The 20,476-nt window shown below is 38.0% G+C and overlaps 1 pseudogene; it reads right to left on the reverse strand.

Moving 5' to 3' along the window:
* The window catches only part of LOC122925882, a 2,558,103-nt pseudogene that overhangs the window by 2,212,749 nt on the left and 324,878 nt on the right, over positions 1-20,476 (reverse strand).

Below are 20,476 nucleotides of genomic sequence, written 5' to 3' on the forward strand. Positions count from 1 at the left end.
AGCAGCACTAAATACCCGCTCAGACAAAATGCTGGCAGCAGGGAAGGCCAGCACCTCCCTGGCATAGAGCGCCAGTTCATGCCACATGTCCATCTTGGACATCCAGTAGTTGTAAGGCACTGAGGGATCATTTAGGGCGCTGACACGGTCTGCTATGTACTCCTTCAACTTCTTCCAAAATTGTTCCCTCCTTGTGACAGGAGGCTGCGCATCAGGGTGAGGGTGCTGGTGGGGTGTCATGAAACTGTCCCAAGCCTTGGAGAGTGTTGCCCTGCCTCTGTTAGAACTGCTGCGTCTTCCCCTTGTCTCCCCTCCTCGGTTGCCCAAGGAACTACTGACTCTGCCTCCAGCGTTGTCAGCTGGAAATGTTTGGAGCAATTTTTCAACAAGGACCATCTGGTATTGCACCAGAGGAATAAGAGATGAGAAGTTCTTTTGTAGCAGGGGTCGAGAAGGGTGAATAACCAGTAATCCATGTTGTCTAAAATGCGTATAACGCGCGGGTCACAGGGAATGGCAGCCTAACATGAAGTCAGCTATGTGTGCCAGAGAACCAACAGGCAATAATTTACTGTCGTCATCAGGAGGATGACTCTCAATCTCCTCATCCTCTTCCTCCTCTTCTGCCCACCCACGCAGAACAGATGGAATTAAACTTCCATGGGTACTACCCTCTCTAGTGGAGGCAACGTCTACTGCTCCTCCTCCTCTTCATCGTCCAATTTGCGCTGAGAAGACGAACTGAGGGTGGTCTGGCTATCACCCGGTGTAATGTCTTCCCCCATTTCCACCTCTTCCACATGCAAAGCTTCATCCTTAATTGTGAGCAGTGAGCTTTTGAGTAGACACAGAAGTGGGATGGTTATACTGATAATAGCGTTATTGCCGCTCATTATTTGTGCTAATTCCCCCAAAGTTTCTTAAAACCTCACAGAGGTCAGACATCCATGCCCACTCCTCGCTTGTGAATAGCGAAAGCTGACTGGAAAGGCGACGACCATATTGCAGCTGGTATTCCACTACTGCCCTCTGCTGCTCACAAAGCCTGGCCAACATGTGGAACGTCAAGTTCCAGCGCATGCTCATGTCGCATAACAGCCGGTGAGCTGGCAATTTCCACCGCTGCTGCAGCGTTGACAGACTGGCTTAAGCTGTCAATGACCAGTAGCTCAGGCAAATTGGGGTAGGTTTTGAGAAACTAATGAACCACTAAGTTGAACACGTGGGCTAGGCATAGTATGTGTGTGAGCTTGCCAAGCTCCAAAGCCACCACCAAGTTACGCACATTATCAGACACAACCATTCCTGGTTCTAGGTTGAGTGGCGAGAGCCACAGCTCAGTCTGGTCTCTTATTCACTGCCATAGCTCTGCGTCAGTGTGGAGCCACTAACGTAGGTGTTGGCGGAGACACTAATCGACGTAAGGTTCACAATCCGTTGCGTCGGTAGCACCTGTGCCATCCCAGGGCACGACTCGCTCATGGCCTCCACAACATTCAACCAGTGTGCCGTCATTGAAGTGTAGCATCCCTGGCCAAATGCACTTGTCCATGTGTCCGTAGTTAAGTGGACCTTCCATGTAACTGCATCAGTCAGGGCACGGAAATGTTACGGGACACATGTTGGTGCAAGGCGGGCATGGGACACCTTGAAAAATAGTGGCGGCTGGGGACTGCACAACGCTGGATGGCTGCCGACATCAGGCTGCGGAAGGCCTCAGTGTCCACAAGCCTAAATGGCAATATTTCCAGGGTTAGTAATTTGGAAAGCTGCACATTTAGTATTATAACCTGTGGGTGGGTGGGTGTTTGGGTATTTGCTCTTGCGTTCAAATGCCTGGGGTAAGGATATTTGGATGCTGCGCTGGAACATGGAAGTGGATGTGGTCGCTGATCGTGCTTGCGAAGGTCCAGGTGCAGGGCGCGAGGCATAAGGGCCTGCACCTTCGACAGTGGATTGGCCAGCACGTAACACAGGGAAGAGGAGGCAGTGGTGTGACCCGCAGACACATTTTGTGCACCCAGGCATTCGTCCTACTTATTACGGTGCTTGGATGCCATGTGGCAGATCATGCTGGTGGTGGTGAGGTTGCTAGTGTTCACGCTCCGGGTCATTTTGGTACGGCACAGGTTACAAACTACTATTCTTTTGTCGTCCCTTGGCAAGGGAGATTTCTGCAAGTGGGTGCTCCATGGAACAGTTGCGGGCCTGTTTGCTGTGGCCCGCCTTCTCACTTTTGCCACCCCAATTACACTTCCAGCCTGTTGCAGTGCAGCAGATCCCTCCCCCTCTGTACTGCTGTCTTCGCTCGGCTTTCCACCTTCCCAGGTTGGGTCAGTGACTTCATCGTCCACCACCTCCTCTTCCACTTCCTCACTCTGCTCATCATCCTGACTTGTTGAACTAACCACTACCTCAGTGATTGTCAACTGTGTCTCATCCTCTATATCAACCTCTTGAGACAGTAATTGCCGTTGACTTATTGGCCACTGTGTCTCATCATTATCCACCTCATTAAACAGTAATTGCGGTTCCCCACCGTCATCTTCTTGTGACTGTGGATGCTCAAGAGTTTGGGAATCATGGCACAAGATCTGTCCCTCTTCAAGCGTGCTTGGCGAAAGGGCCAAATCAAGGAATGGTGCTGAAAAGAGGTCCTCGGAATATCCAAATGTGGGTTCACTTGTTTGCCCAGACTCTCCATGGTGGGAGGAAGGAGGATCAGGGTGAGGATTGTGTTGAGCAGACTCTTGACTACTGAAACTGGACTTGGTGGAAGAAAGGGTGGTGCTTAACCGACTGGAAGCGATATCTGTTGCAATCCAACCGACCACCTGGTCGCACTGGTCTGACTTCAAGAGTGGTGTCCTGTGCCGCCCTGCAAACTAGGACATGAAGCTAGGTATCGTGGATGGTTGTTTTTCTTGTGCTCTGGCATCAGGCACAGTTTCAATGCGCCCAGGGCCACAGCCTCTTCATGCACCATCAGAGCCACTTCCCCTTCCCTTACTGCTTGCCTTCAATTTATTAAATGTTATATATGCTTGAAAGTATGTCACACGTACAGTAGCATAAGATTTGGAAGTGTATGCGCAAACAAATTTAAAAAGGTATTTGGGATGTGGAAACACAGGAGATATCCCGCAGATAATGTCAATGCAGTCACCAGCAGCTAATAATAAATCACAGGGAATGTCACATGTATTTGGGATAAGGAAACGTTATACAGGAGAGGTACCACCGGTAATGTCACTGTCCGCAGCGTCTACGGAAAAAGTACACTGGATGTCACAGATATTTTTGGGATGCGCACACGTTACACTGGAGATGTGGCAATGCTAATGTCACTGTCAGAAGCGGACACTGTTTATTGAAATAGTACACTATATGTCAGATAAATTTTTTAAGCGCAGACTTTATACTGCAGATCTGCCACTGGTAATGTCATTGTCAGAAGCGGTCACCATCTATTGAAAAAGTACACTATATGTCACAGATACATTTTTTAAGCGCACACGTTACACTGCAGATATGGCACTGGTAATGTCACTGTAAGAAGCAAACACTGTCTATTGAAAAAGTACACTGTATGTCACAGATACATTTTTTAAGCACACAAGTCACACTGCAGATGTGGCACTGGTAATGTCACTGTAAGAAGCGAACAACGTCTATTGAAAAAGTACACTGTATGTCACAGATACATTTTTTAAGCACACATGTTACACTGCACATGTGGCACTGCTAAAGTTACTGTCAGAAGCGGACACCATCTATTAAAAATGTACACTGGATGTCACAGATGAATTTTTTAAGCGCACATGTTACACTGCAAATGTGGCACTGCTAAAGTTAATGTCAGAAGCGGACTCTGTCTATTGAAATAGTGCACTATATGTCACAGATAAAAAAAATTAAGCACACACGTTACACTGCAGATATGGCACTGGTAATGTCACTGAAAGAAGTGAACACCGTCTATTGAAAAAGTACACTGTATGTCACAGATACATTTTTTAAGCACACATGTTACACTGCAGATGTGGCACTGGTTATGTCATTTTCAGAAGTGGACACAGTCTATTGAAAAATTACACTGTATGTCACAGATATTTTTTGGATGCGAACACTTTACTTAGGAGATGTGGCGCAGCTAATGTCACTGTTCCCAGCGGACACCGTCTATGAAAAAAGTACTCTGAATGTCACAGATATTTTTGGGATGCGCATACTTTACATAGGAGATCTGGCGCAGCTAATGTCGCTGTCTGTAGCGGCCTAACTATTGCGCACTATTTAGCACAGGATGACCTAAAAATAGATATTGCTGCCACACACAATAGTACTTAACAGGACTTTTGGGTCTGTAAAGTTTTAGCTATTTAGCGCAGTTTGCGCTAAAAGTAGATATTGTTGCTTCCACACACAATAGTCCTTAAAAGGACTTTTGGGTCTGTAAAAGTTTAGCAATTTAGCACAGGTTGCACCAAAAATATATATTGCTGCTGCCACACACAATAGTCCATAAAAAGACTTTTGGGTCTCTGAAAAGTTTTTCTAATAAAAATATTTTTATATCACCCCTACACTGTCTGTCCCTTCCTCAGCACAGCTCTCCCTGACTAAGACTGATCCAAACACACGTCTTCGGGTGCTATATAGCATCTGATGACGCGTTCTGGCCAGCCAATCACTGTAATGCCAGTAACCAACATGGCTACGGCATTGCAGTAATGGCAGTACTTCACATTTATTGGCTAAGAAACGTGCGGGGAGAAGACTCAACCATTGCGCTCGAGCATATGTGGTATTCAGCCGAATACCGCCATGAGCCAAGCATCGAGATGCTCCAGCCATACTGGTGTTCGGACAAGCATGTTCGATCAACACTACTCAGGATGCAACTATACTCAACATACAATGTCTAAGGTCCAGCCAATCAACATGGACATTCTCTGGTAAATCACTTATATTAGTTGTCTAATAGCAACCTTTTACAGTATAGTGTGGTATAATACTACATGTTCTGCACTGCTTCCTGTCTGTGCCAGGATAAGTGACTCCTCTGGATAACAGATGAGGGCTGCTTATTTTTATTTTTATAGTACACTGTGTGCTATGCAGGACCCTAAAGAATCTCCTGTCCTCATGACAGGAATTATTTACAGCTTCCAGCAGATATCACTGACTAATAAGTGTAAGGACTTGCTTTATCTGTCTTAGTTATCTGCTTATTTATCTTAAATTTTCATTTTCTTATCTTGGAGTGATATTTTGTGGCTTTTGAAGCAATTAATGGTTTTCCATAGAGCTGTGTTACAATGGTCCTAAACATACATGATCATTCTGGAATTAATTAATAATATAACTTGAGGGATCACTGGTATATTTTGATGTCCTTTTAGCAAGACTTTGTTTCCTTATTTTGCAGTCATGAGGTCTAACAAACCTGAAGCTGCTGCATGCAATTAGTACTATAGCTCTATCATTTTGGTTTGTATCTGTGTTACAAAATAAGATTTTGGATGTATAGTTTACTACAGTGGTAAATATAGGTAATTTACAAAACTTTACCCTCTATTCTAGAATGTAAGATAACATCCCCCCCCCCCCCCCGTGTTAATATTTTGCTGATTAGTATACTAATATGTACTGCTAAAGGGGTTATCCAACTATTTGTAACTGATGACCTATCATCTGGATAGGTCATCAGCATCTGATCGGTCAGGTTTTGGATCTCCACCAATCAGCTTTTAGAGAAAGCCCTGGCTTTCCTATGAGGGCCTTCTCAATGCTTCATTAGGCCAATGATGTCATGACTAGGCTTGAGCGAATCGGGCTTAGGATCAGAGATCACTGGTTTTAATGCTGTCTGAGACCTGTCTCCATAAAGCATTAAACTTAATTGCCTCCATGTAGGCAAACTTTGTTTCACCCGAAGTCACTCAGTATTCATTTTGGAATCTTTAAAAACATTTAAAATTAGGAATCCGAAGTCGGGTTTGGTGCTTCACTAGGTTTACCCGGACTGTATGCTTCTCACTTTATATTTTCATTTTGGTTAATTGATTGAGGAAGAAGAATACAATGACTTTCTAACAAATTACCTGGAAAAGAAAATTCTCAATCCTTGGCATCTGCTGGACACTGATAACTAAACCTTCCACTATATTGTCAAAGCCACAGACTATGTCTTCAACAGATGGATTAAAGTTGACATCCAATTCTTTTAGGAAGGGTTTCTGTAGGAGGAAAACACACATTATTATTGCTTTTTATTTTGCAAGGGAACAATAATTACAGTATTTAAATGTCATATTCACACTTGTATTGCTTTTGTGCAGAGAAGCTTTTCACATTCTATTGAAACAGATAAAGCAAAGAGTTACAGCATAATGCTACCATACATACAAAAAAAAATAACAATTCAAATACAATTAACTGTATATTTAAAAAAATACTGGAGTTTCCTCAAATACAAGAGTTCTTTATAGTAAAAAATGTTCAAACTTTAAAATCCCCTACTATATAGGCAAAAAAAAAGGTTTAGACATCTTTTCAAAATTAACTTCAGCAATTTTTTTGCCTATATAGTGCAGCAAATGCTATTATTAAACGGGTGTGCCAAATTATTGTCTTTCTGTAGCAATCAACACAAATTATAAGACCATCTATACATTTAAGGAACCCATTGTCAGTTTAATGCTGCTGTGAGTAGAAGTAAATATCTGAATGGTAATCCTTATTATAGTAGTAGATATAGAATAGGGCTAATGTTATTACAACACTATTCTTTTTTAAAGGGCTACATAAAGACCCCAACAGAAGAACACTGAATTCATTAGTGCAACGTGGCATGTTCTAATTAAGTCACTACAAGGGGGGCTTTGTATGATCGCACTGATGGTCTTACTGATAAAGTCAAGTGAAATTACGGTACATGCTGTTCTAAAAGTCTCCACAAAGAGGAGTTAAAGAACCAGGGAAGGAAGTAGAATACATGGTGGGACTTTAAAGATTATTTCCAGAAACCATACACTTATTTTGTAATAAAAAATTATATATATAATATTCAAACATAGGTTGGAAATATGTTATGACGTGTATATACCTGTTTCAGTGCAATATAAGAGCTGTTTCTTCTTCCCTTCTAATTTGGTTTTCCTAAAGTAGTCTATTCCACAGTCCTGCACTCTTCGTTTTCGATTATACATCACACTGCACTTTATCTATCCTCTACTTAGAAAATGTGTCCTTTACTCATAAAAGTTCCTTGATACATATTTCAAAGTCTCAGGGTATTTCTATGTGATGTCGCTTCACACTGCTTTACTCTAGTGATAGTTTTCTCTCTGTCAGCTCTTAAAAGTGGGGGACAGGGGAGAGCAGTGTGAAGGAGCATCTCAAGTAAATACACTAAAAATTCCACACAAAACACATAGATAGCATAGTAAGTGTGAGTCAGTGGAGTTATATATTTGCAAGTCTAATTATTGTATGGACTAAGGGTGATCTACTCGAGCTACGGATCTAAAATCTGAAGTCAAATCTTTCCCTAACTTGGTTTTAATGCTGTATGGAGACCTGTCTTCATATAGCATTATAATGTATGTGCTATGGCGACGCAAAATTTGTTAAGTCTGAAGACTTTGGTGAATAACTTTGGGCTTCAATTCTAAACTTTAAAAACATTTTAAAACAAGAATCAGAAGTTGGCTTCAGTACACAGGTACCAGCATGTTTTTAAAGTTGTAGAATCGAAGCCCGAAGTTCTTCACAAAAGTCTTGCACAAATTCAGACTTAATGAATGTTGTAGCATATACAACTTAATGCTGTATGGAGATAGGACTTTGTATAACATTAAAACGAAGTTGGGGAACAAATCGACTTCAGGTCTTAAATTAGAAGCTTGATTCACTCACCCCATTCAGGGTCCTATGGTAGAAATTATATTTTCAGCAGTACTCTATACATTATACTAGAGAATATACAGAGGAATAAGGACTTTGTGGACTTTGTTGAGGATGGGTTAAATAGCTGTCTAAAAAGGATTTGATGGACGCTGATATAATCTAGTAGTTCACAGAAAGAAAACCATGCACGTAGACAAGACTGATATGGTGTCTACTTGGGAGAGCAAACTCTGGATTGGTGGTCAACACTGGGATCACATGATTTAGCTGCCCACAATAAAAGGATAAAAATATATACGGATGTAACTGAGCTGGAATGAAACAGATTATATTGATACAATATTGTTGTTGAGTTATCATCACATATCCAAAAGAAAATTGGTACAGTGCTGTTTTATATGATAAAATCTTTCTGCCTAAATCCATCATCGGGGTAGGGGAGCTTCTTACGTACCAATTTATAAAGTGAACATTGAGTTCAATGGGGGCTATACAAATATGTATTCATTGAGCACTCCGTGGTGACAACTGTGTTCAGTCAAAACAAATGAATTTTACTCTATAGCTATGTGAAGGTTAGCAGTGGATTAGGAGCTTTGTATGCTTTGTAACAGAAAAACAGCACTCCTAGCTTTCCATATTTTATTAAATGAGTCAACACATCATTTTTATACTTTTCTATGGTGCCCAATGATTTCTGATTATGACCTTCAGGGGGTTTTGTTGCTCCTTCCTCTTTTGCCTTCCTATATCATTTGTTAGCTGACAACTATCATAACACTTATTAACACTAAATCAAATCTAAAACTTGTCATTAATAAGCAGTTAATTGCCCCAACTGGCCACAAAAAATGTTGTTCTTACGATGTCAAAGTCATTAATATGTCCATTGAAGAAAAGGAAATATGTTTCTAAGAAGGCTGCAAGACTTTATACCTAGCCAAGTGATCCACTCCTTAAGATTCAAAAAGAAAAGTGCATTTTAATGGATATATTTTTTCTTTAATTTGTGCTTTTTATAAAGTGGAAGTCTAAGGATCGCCCAAAGTATGAGGCTTTACTTAATATTTTTGGCTTTAGCTAGACAAAAAGCTCAATAATTGACAAGTGAAAAGTGAATTCTACAACAGTTTATATCACTCACAGAAATGCTAATTAAAGAAAACTCAACATGTCCTAAAAAGAGCAATATAGAAATAAAAATGTCAAAAACTATGGAAATGTATAAGCAACCCAAAAGAACTTTAAAAATAGGAAAATGTCATAAGGTAAACTGCATGTGTGTAAAAAGCATGTATAGAGGCAAGTGGAGTGATAATACAATCCTGTGCATAACTCTGAAGATGAACTTGCGTATAGTAAGAAAAAAAATACATTTTGGATTGTTATAGATTCTTAAAAAGGTTAAATAGCATTGACCATTTCAAATCTATACATTGTGGATGGACTACAAAGCAAATGAGGGAAGGTACAAATCAAAAGTAATTTTTATGAATAAAAGCTAAAGATCATTGTTAGTTCGCAAGTAAACATAATAAAAAAAGATCAATAGCAAATATTGAATTCATATCTCCAAAGCAACTCAATATGTTTACAGCATTACCATAAGGATTGAATATTCCCTTAGAAAGTATGAGGGAACATTCTCATATTGAGACACGATTAACCTAGCTCAGCATTTTAATCTGTCAATAAACCATTTAAATAGCACTCTAAATATAGCAAAATGTTTTATTACTTAACATATTTATGTGTCTATAGCTTCTATAAATTTCACAATTAGACTGAGAGATTATAAATGATAGTCAGCAGGTGAATAAAAACTAAGTAAAAAAGATGATTTGTATGAAGTTGTTTATTACAAAGAAGAAGTAAAGAAGACTAAACATTTGGGACATTATAGCCAAATATTCTGTAAAACTGTTTGAAAATGTGGGATGATAGTTTTCTGAGGAAGGCAATAAAGGTATACCATACATGGCATAAGGAAATGCCAACCTATCAGGGGGCCTTCACACATGGTAGATTTTGCTACAGAAATTATGATTGCCACCAAAACATCCCCATTCAAGAGAATGGTACTGATTTTCAGTAAAAGCAATTTCTGTAACAGTATCTACCTATATGTTAAAAAGGAAAGACATACAGGAATTAGAGTTAAAGAAAGATATATTGTATTGAGTTTACTGTATTCCCAGACACAATTTAGTGTATGTTTACTTTGACGTGATAGAATTAAGAGTAATTTGTCTATTTACTGCAGATAACACCATTTTATTTAGTGGTTATCCAACATAAGAAAAATGGACTTGCTTTGAAACAGTACCACACTTGCCTAAGGGCTATGTCTGGTACTGAAGCCTATGGACAAGCATGAAGCTGATTTTGGGAATAACCCTGGATAACCCTTTTAAAGGTTAGGCTTATTTCAATATTACTTCCCATTCATACACACAGTAACAGAGCTTATGCCAAAACAAATAACAACCTGACAATATACACCTCTGACAATTATGGAAGATGTAGTCAAACACATCAGTACATTCCAAAAACATAAATGTAGTCCATATACTCAGTTAACAAATATGTTTTGATACATAATGTAGAATAAATTTCCATGTCTTCTAGTGTTAATGACATATATTGTTAGGGTCACACAAGCAGACATGTATGTGCCCATATTGATGTTCGTGTAGAAAAGATGTGGAATTAGATTTTTCATGCTCAAAATTATATCATATATTATAAACAAACAAATGTGTTTGTCAAATATTTGCATGTGTTATGGTGTATTTTTCCTGTTCATTTTACACAAGGATACTTCATTGCCATCTGTATTTACGGCTCTGCAAATGGGCTTGATTTCTAGCACAGATTTAGTGCCAGGATTTTGCTAAGAATGACAGAAGTTAGTGTTGCATGACACTGTCAACATACATATTTATGCTTTGTGTGAAAATAACTATTTGTAATTCAAACCATCAAAGGGATTTTAGCAGACTAAGTGCCATTATTAGATGAAAACAAAGAGCACTCTCACATCTTTTACAAGTCAGCCATATACCTTGTGCCCAACATGTACAAGAAGAAATAAATGCAGATTATCATTAAACTGTCATTGTAAGCCATTGTCAAAATAGCACTTTTAGCTAATGCTGGACTGAATAATCGAAAAAGTAACACACTGTCCTCCTTGGTCTTTGCATTGAGACAGAAGGATACATGATATGTAAGAGGGAGGAGAGACAGAGAGAGAAGGAATGAAAGACAGATGGAGATAGGCAGTGGGTATGGAATGACAATAAGGAGGGGAGATAGAGAAGAGACAAAAAGTAAGGGATATAGAAAGAGAAGAATAAAGTGAGAGGGAGGTAGTAAGAGAGACAGAGGTGAGAGATTTTTTCAAACATAATCACTTTAGAAATTATATACTTAAAATATTTTGCTAAGGTTCATATGAAACGTAATGTAGATTAAACATACCATAAATAAGACAATAAGATGAGGTTTTACTGGGTACCGAAGACCGTCAGGTGGATAATTTCCTTCATAGTGATTCCCTTCACAGTAGTTTTCAATCATTTCCACTAGGTCAGTTAGAGAGGTCTCCACGATATGTCTTTGAAGATTGGACATTAGGGTTGCCAAGCAGCAAAATAAATGATCCATTTTCTTTTGCCGTAAACCCTAGCAGAAATATAATACATGATTGAAAATCACTGCTTTGCTTTCACACAACCTTCAAGATCAATAAAATATATATAATATATAAACTTAAGCCTCATATTTGCCAAAAGTAAACCATGGAAAAAAGAGTTAGCAAATGCTTAAGAAACACAACAAATGCCACATAGCTATTATGTGGAAATATTCACAATGTGAAAAGCTAAGACCATAGGGGTTCATCTGAGAATTGAATAACTATAGCACAAAGAAAAATATTAAAATTACATCTAGTTTCATACACCATTAGAGTGATTGGAAACATTAGAAAATTGGAGACATTAGAGTGATTGGAAACATTAGAAAATTGTCGCTGAGCACAGGCTGCAGATGTATACAACTGTATAGTATTTAGTCTATGGATTTCCAATGACAAAAAAACATGTACTTTGTGCTGTTTTTTTTTTTGTTAGTTTTTTTCCGTTCAGTTACAGTAGCTATAGAATGTCTACACACCTTTGTTAAAATGTCAGGGATTGTCATGTAAAAAATCAGACCTAGAGCAGTTACAGTTATTTAAAATTTATTTTCTCCTTCAATGTGACTTATAATCTGTACAATTCATTTAAAAAACAAACTAAAATCATTTAGAGGGAGGAAATCAAAATAATACTAAAATATAGATGTAGCCAAGCTAAAATTGATGGTTAACAAGTAAACAATGGCAAGAAAATGTTAATTGACCTTTTCAATGGGTTGTGTGTTATCATCACATGAGTCAATTATAGAGCTTGGCTACATCTGTAATGTGGTTGCATAAATGTGAACACCCTCTTATAATTGGGTGTGTGGTTGTGTTCAGAATTAGCCAATCACTTTTAAACTCATGTTAAATAGCAGCCAATACAAAGTTGCCACCATTTAAAGTAATTCTGATTAAGCCTATATAAAGTTCAGCTGTTTTAGTCGAATTTTCCTGACATTTTCTTAGATGCATTTTACAGCAAAAGCCATGGTACGTAAACAGCTTACAACACATTAAAGGGATCTCATTATTGAAAGGTATCAGTCAGGAGAATGGTACAAAAACATTTCCAAGGCATTAGATATACCATGGAGCACATCATCAAGAAGTGGATAAAATTTGGCGCAACAATGACATTATCAAGAACTGGATATCCCTCAAAAATTGGCCCAGGAAGCTGCCAAGAGACCTATAGCAACATTAAAGGAGATGCAAGAATGTCTGACAAGTACTGATTGTGTACTGTACATAAATAACAACAATATGACAGATTTGGATGTGCCATGTTGATAGACTCCTATTCAAAAAGGCTAAAGTGGTCAATTATTATTGGAAGTACACCACTTTTTGGTGTGCTTTTGTCACCAATTTGGTCACAAAGGGGATTTAAAGGGAACCTGTCATGTGGATATTTGATCATTACAATCATTAACTACTAAAAAGTACCTTAGATGTATTCACTTACTGGTGTGACAGATGGTTACCTCATAATATACAGACAAAGATGCCACATGCTGCATGCTAATGAGTTGATTTGAGTCCAACATGATGTCAGTGAGTCCAGCGTTTTTTTTCATTCAGAGCTATAGCCACTCCCCTGCCCACCTGCTGCTGATTCATATGGAAAATAACTGTCAATCAGCAGCAGGTAGGCGGGGAGAGTCAGGAGCTCATGAATATTCAGGACTCCCCATTATTAGCTGGAGCTTTTCAATACAAGATGTTGGCAGATTGACTGGGTCAATTAAAGAAAGTGACCCAGCATTTTGCTAAGAGAATCAGTCACTTATTTATGTTGCCCTTAGTTAGGACACCATAAAACTGGTGACAGGCTTCCTTTAAGTCCAAATCTGAGACTTTTCAATGTTCACACTACTTTTCTGAGGTGGTGTAAAAAGAAGGTGTGGCTTGGGTGAGGAATAGGGCAGGTCACCCTGTCCATCTCATTTACCATTTTCTACGCCAGCTTATGGCATGGAAAATGGTCTTAAACTACGATGCCAGCAATGGAGCTGAGGTAGTTTAAACCATGCCGTATGGTCAGCGGAACCAAGTGCCAAAGTTATGTAGAGGGCTGTGCTTCTTCATAACTTTGGTCCATCCACCACCAATGGAGGGGTATAAATCACAGGTCTTAATAAATGACCTAATAAATGTTGTCATAAATTCAAAGAGTACTTCAATAAAGTAATCGTTTAATAGTGTGCAACCACCCTATTTTTGTTTTTTATTTTTTCTTCCACCCTAAAAGGTTAATTATTTTTTCAAATTAATTGGACAGAATATAGGTGACATCAAAGGTGGACAATATTCTGAAATTATTTCTTGTTTTGATTTTTTTTACATGACAAAAACCTGACATTATAACAGTGGTGTGTAGACTTTTTATATGCAGTGTACATTGAAAAACCTACTTTTTATTTAAGCTAAGACAAAAGTATACCAATATATACAAGTCAAACATATGCTGAAAGGGCACTCCTTAACATACTGTATGTCTGACTAAGAGAAGTTGATGGTCACTTTAGGGGTATTCATCTGAAAAATGTATTTTGAAACAGGATTCAGGAGTACCAGATTAGGTCATACACACATCTCCAGTGTATCAATGCCCATAGAGTGGGAAATAAATTGGTAGTTATTTGTGCATATGTGTTAAGCTATCTCTGGATATGAAATACAGGTGAAAATATATAGGAAATAGTAACTCATGGGCAGCTTAAAATTGGGCCAGGCAAGGAGATGTGACACATTTATTACAGTGGCTTCTATTCTATGATAGCTTTGGTGCATCTTGCTAGACATGACTACTAGCCATACATAAATGCACTTTGCTCTGCTATCAGTGCAAGAGTTATAACAAAGTGCTGGCTAAACTTAAGGTGCACAAGTATTTCAAACTACAGCAATAGTTGACAGTAGTGTTGAGTGAATCGAAGTTGTAACAAATCAATTTTTCCTAAAAATGGTGGTAAAAAAATATATATTCTCACCTCATCCATTTGCTCACAGAGAGGCCATCAAAGTTATCTTGATTGAAGAAATCAGACAAAATCTTGCACACAGTGATGGGTTACATCACCATGTCAGTGCACTGGCCAGGCGTGGTGTCACCAAGCCTGGCCACCGTGTAGACTTGGTGACATCATCACGTGCAACATTTTCCGTGGTTTCTTCAATCAAGGTGGCAGTGACAGCCTCTCTGCAAGCAAATAGATGAGGTGAGAACATATTTTTTGTACCCCTGATTAACCCCTGAAAGACCTCAATGTTACTGTCAGATGCCGCTTTCAGCATTGAACGTGGCATCTTTGGGGTACACCATTCCCTGTCATTGCGCCCGCTACATACAATGGAATGCAATTCGTGACAAAGTAATTTGTATCAAATCAAATTTCTTTGTGAAATTCAGTGAAATTAGTTGACAGGTTTTATAGGACACTTGTGCACATTACATTATAAGCAGGCTCATAATCATGTTTTCTTTTTAGATTGTTTTAGGGTCTCTATGAGATGTCCCCGTACAGTGGAGTCAGTGAGTGCACTCAATATCCCTAATTGATAGTGAAAAGATTAATTTATTTTTAAAAGATTCTGTTCAACCATAAAGGACACTCATGTGGGACCCCTTTGCCGCTGAGAAGCACCTAGAGGACTCACGTGGACTCATTTGAGTGTGTTGTAGTAAATCTTATGTTTTTGATTAATTGAAAATTATGTTTAGTACAGTAGATGGTAAGGTCATATAAATATTGCACAGGAACCATATTGAGCACCATTAGGTGACAGATGCTTGCTGGCAAAATGGCAACTGCCAATACAGAGGACTACTAATAGAGTATACTATACGATTGACCACTTAAAAAGTATACTGTAACATTTATTGTATAGAAGTAATAAACCTAAAACATTTCTGTAGGCTAACCTTTTCTATGAGAAATCCTGACTAGAGTAGAAGAGATTTCCATTAACTCCTCCATTTGGACAATATTTTTTTTTGCAGAAGTATCTTGGCCACATAAGTGCACATCACTTATTTACACTTATTTACCATCTTAATAATTGAATTGCCACCATGAAGTGTTTACTAGTGATAAGCAGCAGGGGCAATATAGGAATTCGTGATATTTCGCGAATATTTTATAGAATATTCATCATATATTCGCAAATCCGAGATTATATTCCTGATTGTGAAAATCGGCAATGTATTATTAACGTAATGCGCGCGAAATACCGGTGTGGGGTAGGCAACTTTTATATTGGTTGCTAAACTGTGACGAAGCCTTCTCATTGGCCCACAAGCTAGAAGAAGGGAGGGATGATCACCTGATGTGTACAGTGTTAAAAAAAAAATGAATATTCGTCATTCCAAATATACAGCACTATATTCTAAATATTCGTGAATTATTGAAGTGCTGATATTCAAGATAAAAATTAGCTTTTTGAATATTCGCACTTAACACTAGTGTTTACGTTGCTCGTGTTTACTTGCACTGTTGTCAAAATATGTAATTAGTATGGCACATAAGCCAGATATATTACAACAAAATCTGTTTGGCTAAAGGTTATTGACAACTATGGAAAAAATTTGTTTTACATATGTTGGTAGCAGAGATAAGTGAAGTTTAAAAAATTTGATTTGGTGGCTTTGTCGAAGTTTGACAAGAAATTTTATTAGTTATAAATTAATTTGTTACAAATTGCTATAAATGAGATATACCCATAATAATGAAGACTGCACTGTATAGACAGTCTTCAATGTTAATGGCCATGTGGCACCTTTAATGCACCTTTAAACAGTACCCACTTCTCCAACCCCAGCGCTCTCCTGCCCTACAGTTGGGAGACCTTCTTCTGCCATCTGCTTTTCCTTATTTTCCATATCATCTAATATCAATGAGAATATCTCATCAGAAACATCCAGCTCCTTCTCTTTCTGCATCTTGCTGACTTTTATATGATATGGAGATCAAGAAGGATGATTTGGAAGACGTAAAGCCAGCAAAATATGAGGATGGTCGTCATTAAGATCTGACCCTCCCTAAGGGGTGCAGACTGGATGTTATTGGTTAACTCGCCAGCATTTGAATAATAAAGGCTTCCATCCTATTGGTATTGAATTACATATCTTAATTCACGGCTGTTGTAGGAATAAGTAAATGTAGGAATAAATAAATAAAACAGATGAGCATAAGTCTCCCTGCACTCTTCCTGCATTCTCCCTGCACTCTTCCTCTTCAATATTCTTCTATTAATCATTTTCAGCAGCCCTGTCCCTAGCGCATGAGCACTTGCCATGTCTCTCCCTATACTCAGCTCACAGGACAATGGAGGAAACTGCAAATGATGAGGGTTTTATAGGGTTGTGACATCATAGGGGATAGCTACCTGCAGATTTGATGGCTGCAAAGCATTATGGTTGATCTTGCGTTCCCAGGCTTGTCTTCTCTACACTTAGCTTTGCATTATAATATGTGCAGCTGTCATTTTACTAAAACCTAATTCATTACCACAAAGTTCAAGAAAATTTAGATTAGTTGCGAATCATAGTTTACCTAAATTTCAGACAAAATTGCTTTGAATGTTTTGCTTTGCTCAATACTAGTTGGTGGTTAGCTAAAAAATGCACTTGTTTTAAGTCTGAAATCCTCACCCCACTATTCATTTTCAGACCTGATATGATTTAGTTGTTCTCTTTTTTGGAAATGCCCATCCCAGTAATACACTATAGATCTATATGTCGAAAGTGCTGCTGCCTTCCCATTGCAAACTGCTTATTTATGCTTCCTCTCTATCTTCAGGGTATGTGAGCTATGCTTTTTGGTTCCTCTCCCCACATTTTACACAAATCTGTGTACAACCTTCTGCTACTATTTCTAACACTGAGAGAAGAGATAAAAGAGCAGAGAGAGTGCTCAGAAACTGGAGAAATGTTATGATGAATTTATACCAGATTCTACACCACCACCAGCTAGGTAAAGGACTTACACAAACTCTGTAGAAACAAAATAGTGGGATATGTAATGACTATTTATAAAGTTGCTTAACGCTGCATTTAGGAAGCAAATGAACAATAAAGGTCAGTGCAAAGGTGACATAACCTTTACACACATTGGTAATAAACAAAGTAAACTGTACACACAGGATTTCAAATGGCAGTGCTCTCAATTTCTAGTACATGGTTTAGTAGTAGATGGCCATCACTACTAAATTGTCTTATTGTAATGTTGATAAAATATTTAGCTCACCTCATCCTCTGGCATTATAGATTCTATGTTGTCTCTGTTTTGTTCTACAATGTCACAACATTCCTTCAGCCATGTTTCTTGCAGAAGTTCTGCCCTCTTTTTGGCATCAGTGCTCATGTGCATGATAAGATTTTCCAGCTTCAAAGGAACATTTTTTAGGCGACTTTCAATATCAACCAGGCTAAAAGTTGCATAGCTAAAAAGCAAAATAGATAAAATAGACTTGAATGGTATTGAATAATAGGACAACCCCCATCATCAAGGCATACTTAAGTCTCATGCATCAAGTGATATCAATCTGCTCACTGGAGAGCATGATATAATTAACTAGTTACTACCAATATATCCTTTAAGCAAGTCAAAGGAGTTAGAAGATCAGCAGGAATACATTAGTGATCAGTCATGAAGTGGAAGGTCAAAATGAGTGATTATAGTCATTTACAATATGTGAAGCCTGCTCACTAAGTACATGTGGAAAAGCAGATGGGTTACGCCTTAACAGGTGCTTGAAGTCTTTGGTAATACACAAAGAATTATTCTAATATATACTGCCTTATACTATATTCCAATTAATATTGTACATTTATATATGTGTTGTAGCATCATTGATAACATACTTTCTATGGAAGTGAAGGAGAATCTTGGTCATGACAGGATGAGTGATGTGCAAGCTATTCTTCAATTTGACACGTGCTGCATTAACACTTTTATGCCATGGAAAAGGATTCCGTCCAGCACTGTTGGACATCTTGGTGCAAATAAAACAAACAAGAAACATGATATTGAGTTTTAATAGAAAACTTAACATAATGCATTTCATAAATATATTCTTTATAATAATAGACAAGTTAAAAATCTATATAATTCACTGTAATTTCAAATTATTGTGTAATCATTCACTATCTGGTAAATTAAGATTATCTGAACATTTACAGTAGCTAAAAGTATAATATAAAAAAATGATGGATTGCACATTCTCATACAGGCTTATGTGACAATGTGTTTTCTGTGGAGCAAATACAAACAGCTATCAGAAGCACCATGGAATAATTTCAATAACAATGCACAATCTATATACTGCCTGACAGCTCTTCTTCCCCAGCTCTCAGTGTGCCTGCCTCTTCTCATTTCAATGCAATCACCTTGTCCACCTGTCTCCTTCCTTCCTTTGTCACTTTCTATCATCATGACCACAGCGTTTTTATTACTGCCACCATTCCCCTTTAGCTTTGCACATTTCAGATCTGTATCTACAGCTTACATAGAAGGATCACATTAACAGGAGAGGTGATAGATGTGAGAAATGGGATGGCAGTGCTATACCACCTTTGTATGCAGTCTACTGAGAATAGAAAATGCTCTGGTAAACCATTGTATGAGCTCCATCAAATACAATGTTCCCACAGGGCTGGCTCCATTACAAATATGTCTCATTTGTCCCATACTTTTTTTTTTCTGTAGCCCACAATAGCTTTCTAACTTCAGCTGTGAAGCCTCATTATCAGGCAGAGAAATAACCTGCATCTGTTTGGACAAAACATGCAATTTGGGACACTTTTTTTTCTTCCTCTAAGAAAATCTATAGCTGTTCATTACTGTGCCAAATAAAGTAGCAGTTTATTTATAGAGAGCAAAGTCTCGAGATTGCTGGAAACCCCTAAAAAGACAATTGGGTTTCTTAAGAAAGATAATACTTCAAGACAGGAGAGAAAAAAATAGTTTTATCTTTGGGGTAATTTCAATTCCCAGCCTCTGTTGTTCCATTGGGTCCAATAATATGTAATCAAGCATTGATTTCTTTATGGCATATGTATAGTTTTCATCTACCTCCTAGGGAAAGGCAAAAATTAAATATTCAAGAAAAAATATTGGAGATCACGCTAAAATGCTCTGAAATGTAATTTTGTAACATATATTTGCATACATAGATGATGTGAGCATCTTATTACTTACTTAGCCTTAACACTAGCACTTTGATGATGAAGGCTACCCTAAAGTGAAAACCTAAGTTTAGGTATGGGTCATCTTACCACAAAAATGCAAACAAGCTAGCATATCATCCAAGTATGTAGTTACAATTATAACAAAAAAATAATTAATTTCCTATGTCTAAAACATTCCATATACACAAAGAAGGCAGGCACTGCATATTGAATGTGTGGGTGCAATAAAATTGCCTAAGGAAGCTGTATGTAAGGCATTTTTTCCCCCATACACCAGGCCTATTTTATAATATCATTATTCTCTGCCTTGTTGCTCTTTCATAGTGCATGGGCAAATCTTTTTGAACTTACACGTAGGTTTTAGTATTATTTTCAGTCCGTCTTTAGGATATTTGATGAAATTGCATTGTATTGCACTCGACACTTTACTAACATTAATGGTTATTGTATTGAACTTGTTTATGGATGGGTATATATATATATATATATATATATATATACATACATATATATATACACTAGCTGAAGAACCCGGCTTCACATGGGTATATTTCATCTATTTCATTTAATGTTTGTGTGTGTTGTTAAAAGATATTGACAGTATTCACCATAATAGTGACATCTACAGTACCCCGCCCCCTTAACACTGAACCCCCAGAGTGCCCTGTATCCTTAAAATGGGA

This window comes from Bufo gargarizans, chromosome 2 (assembly GCF_014858855.1).
Source record: "Bufo gargarizans isolate SCDJY-AF-19 chromosome 2, ASM1485885v1, whole genome shotgun sequence".
NCBI classification, from domain to species: domain Eukaryota; kingdom Metazoa; phylum Chordata; class Amphibia; order Anura; family Bufonidae; genus Bufo; species Bufo gargarizans.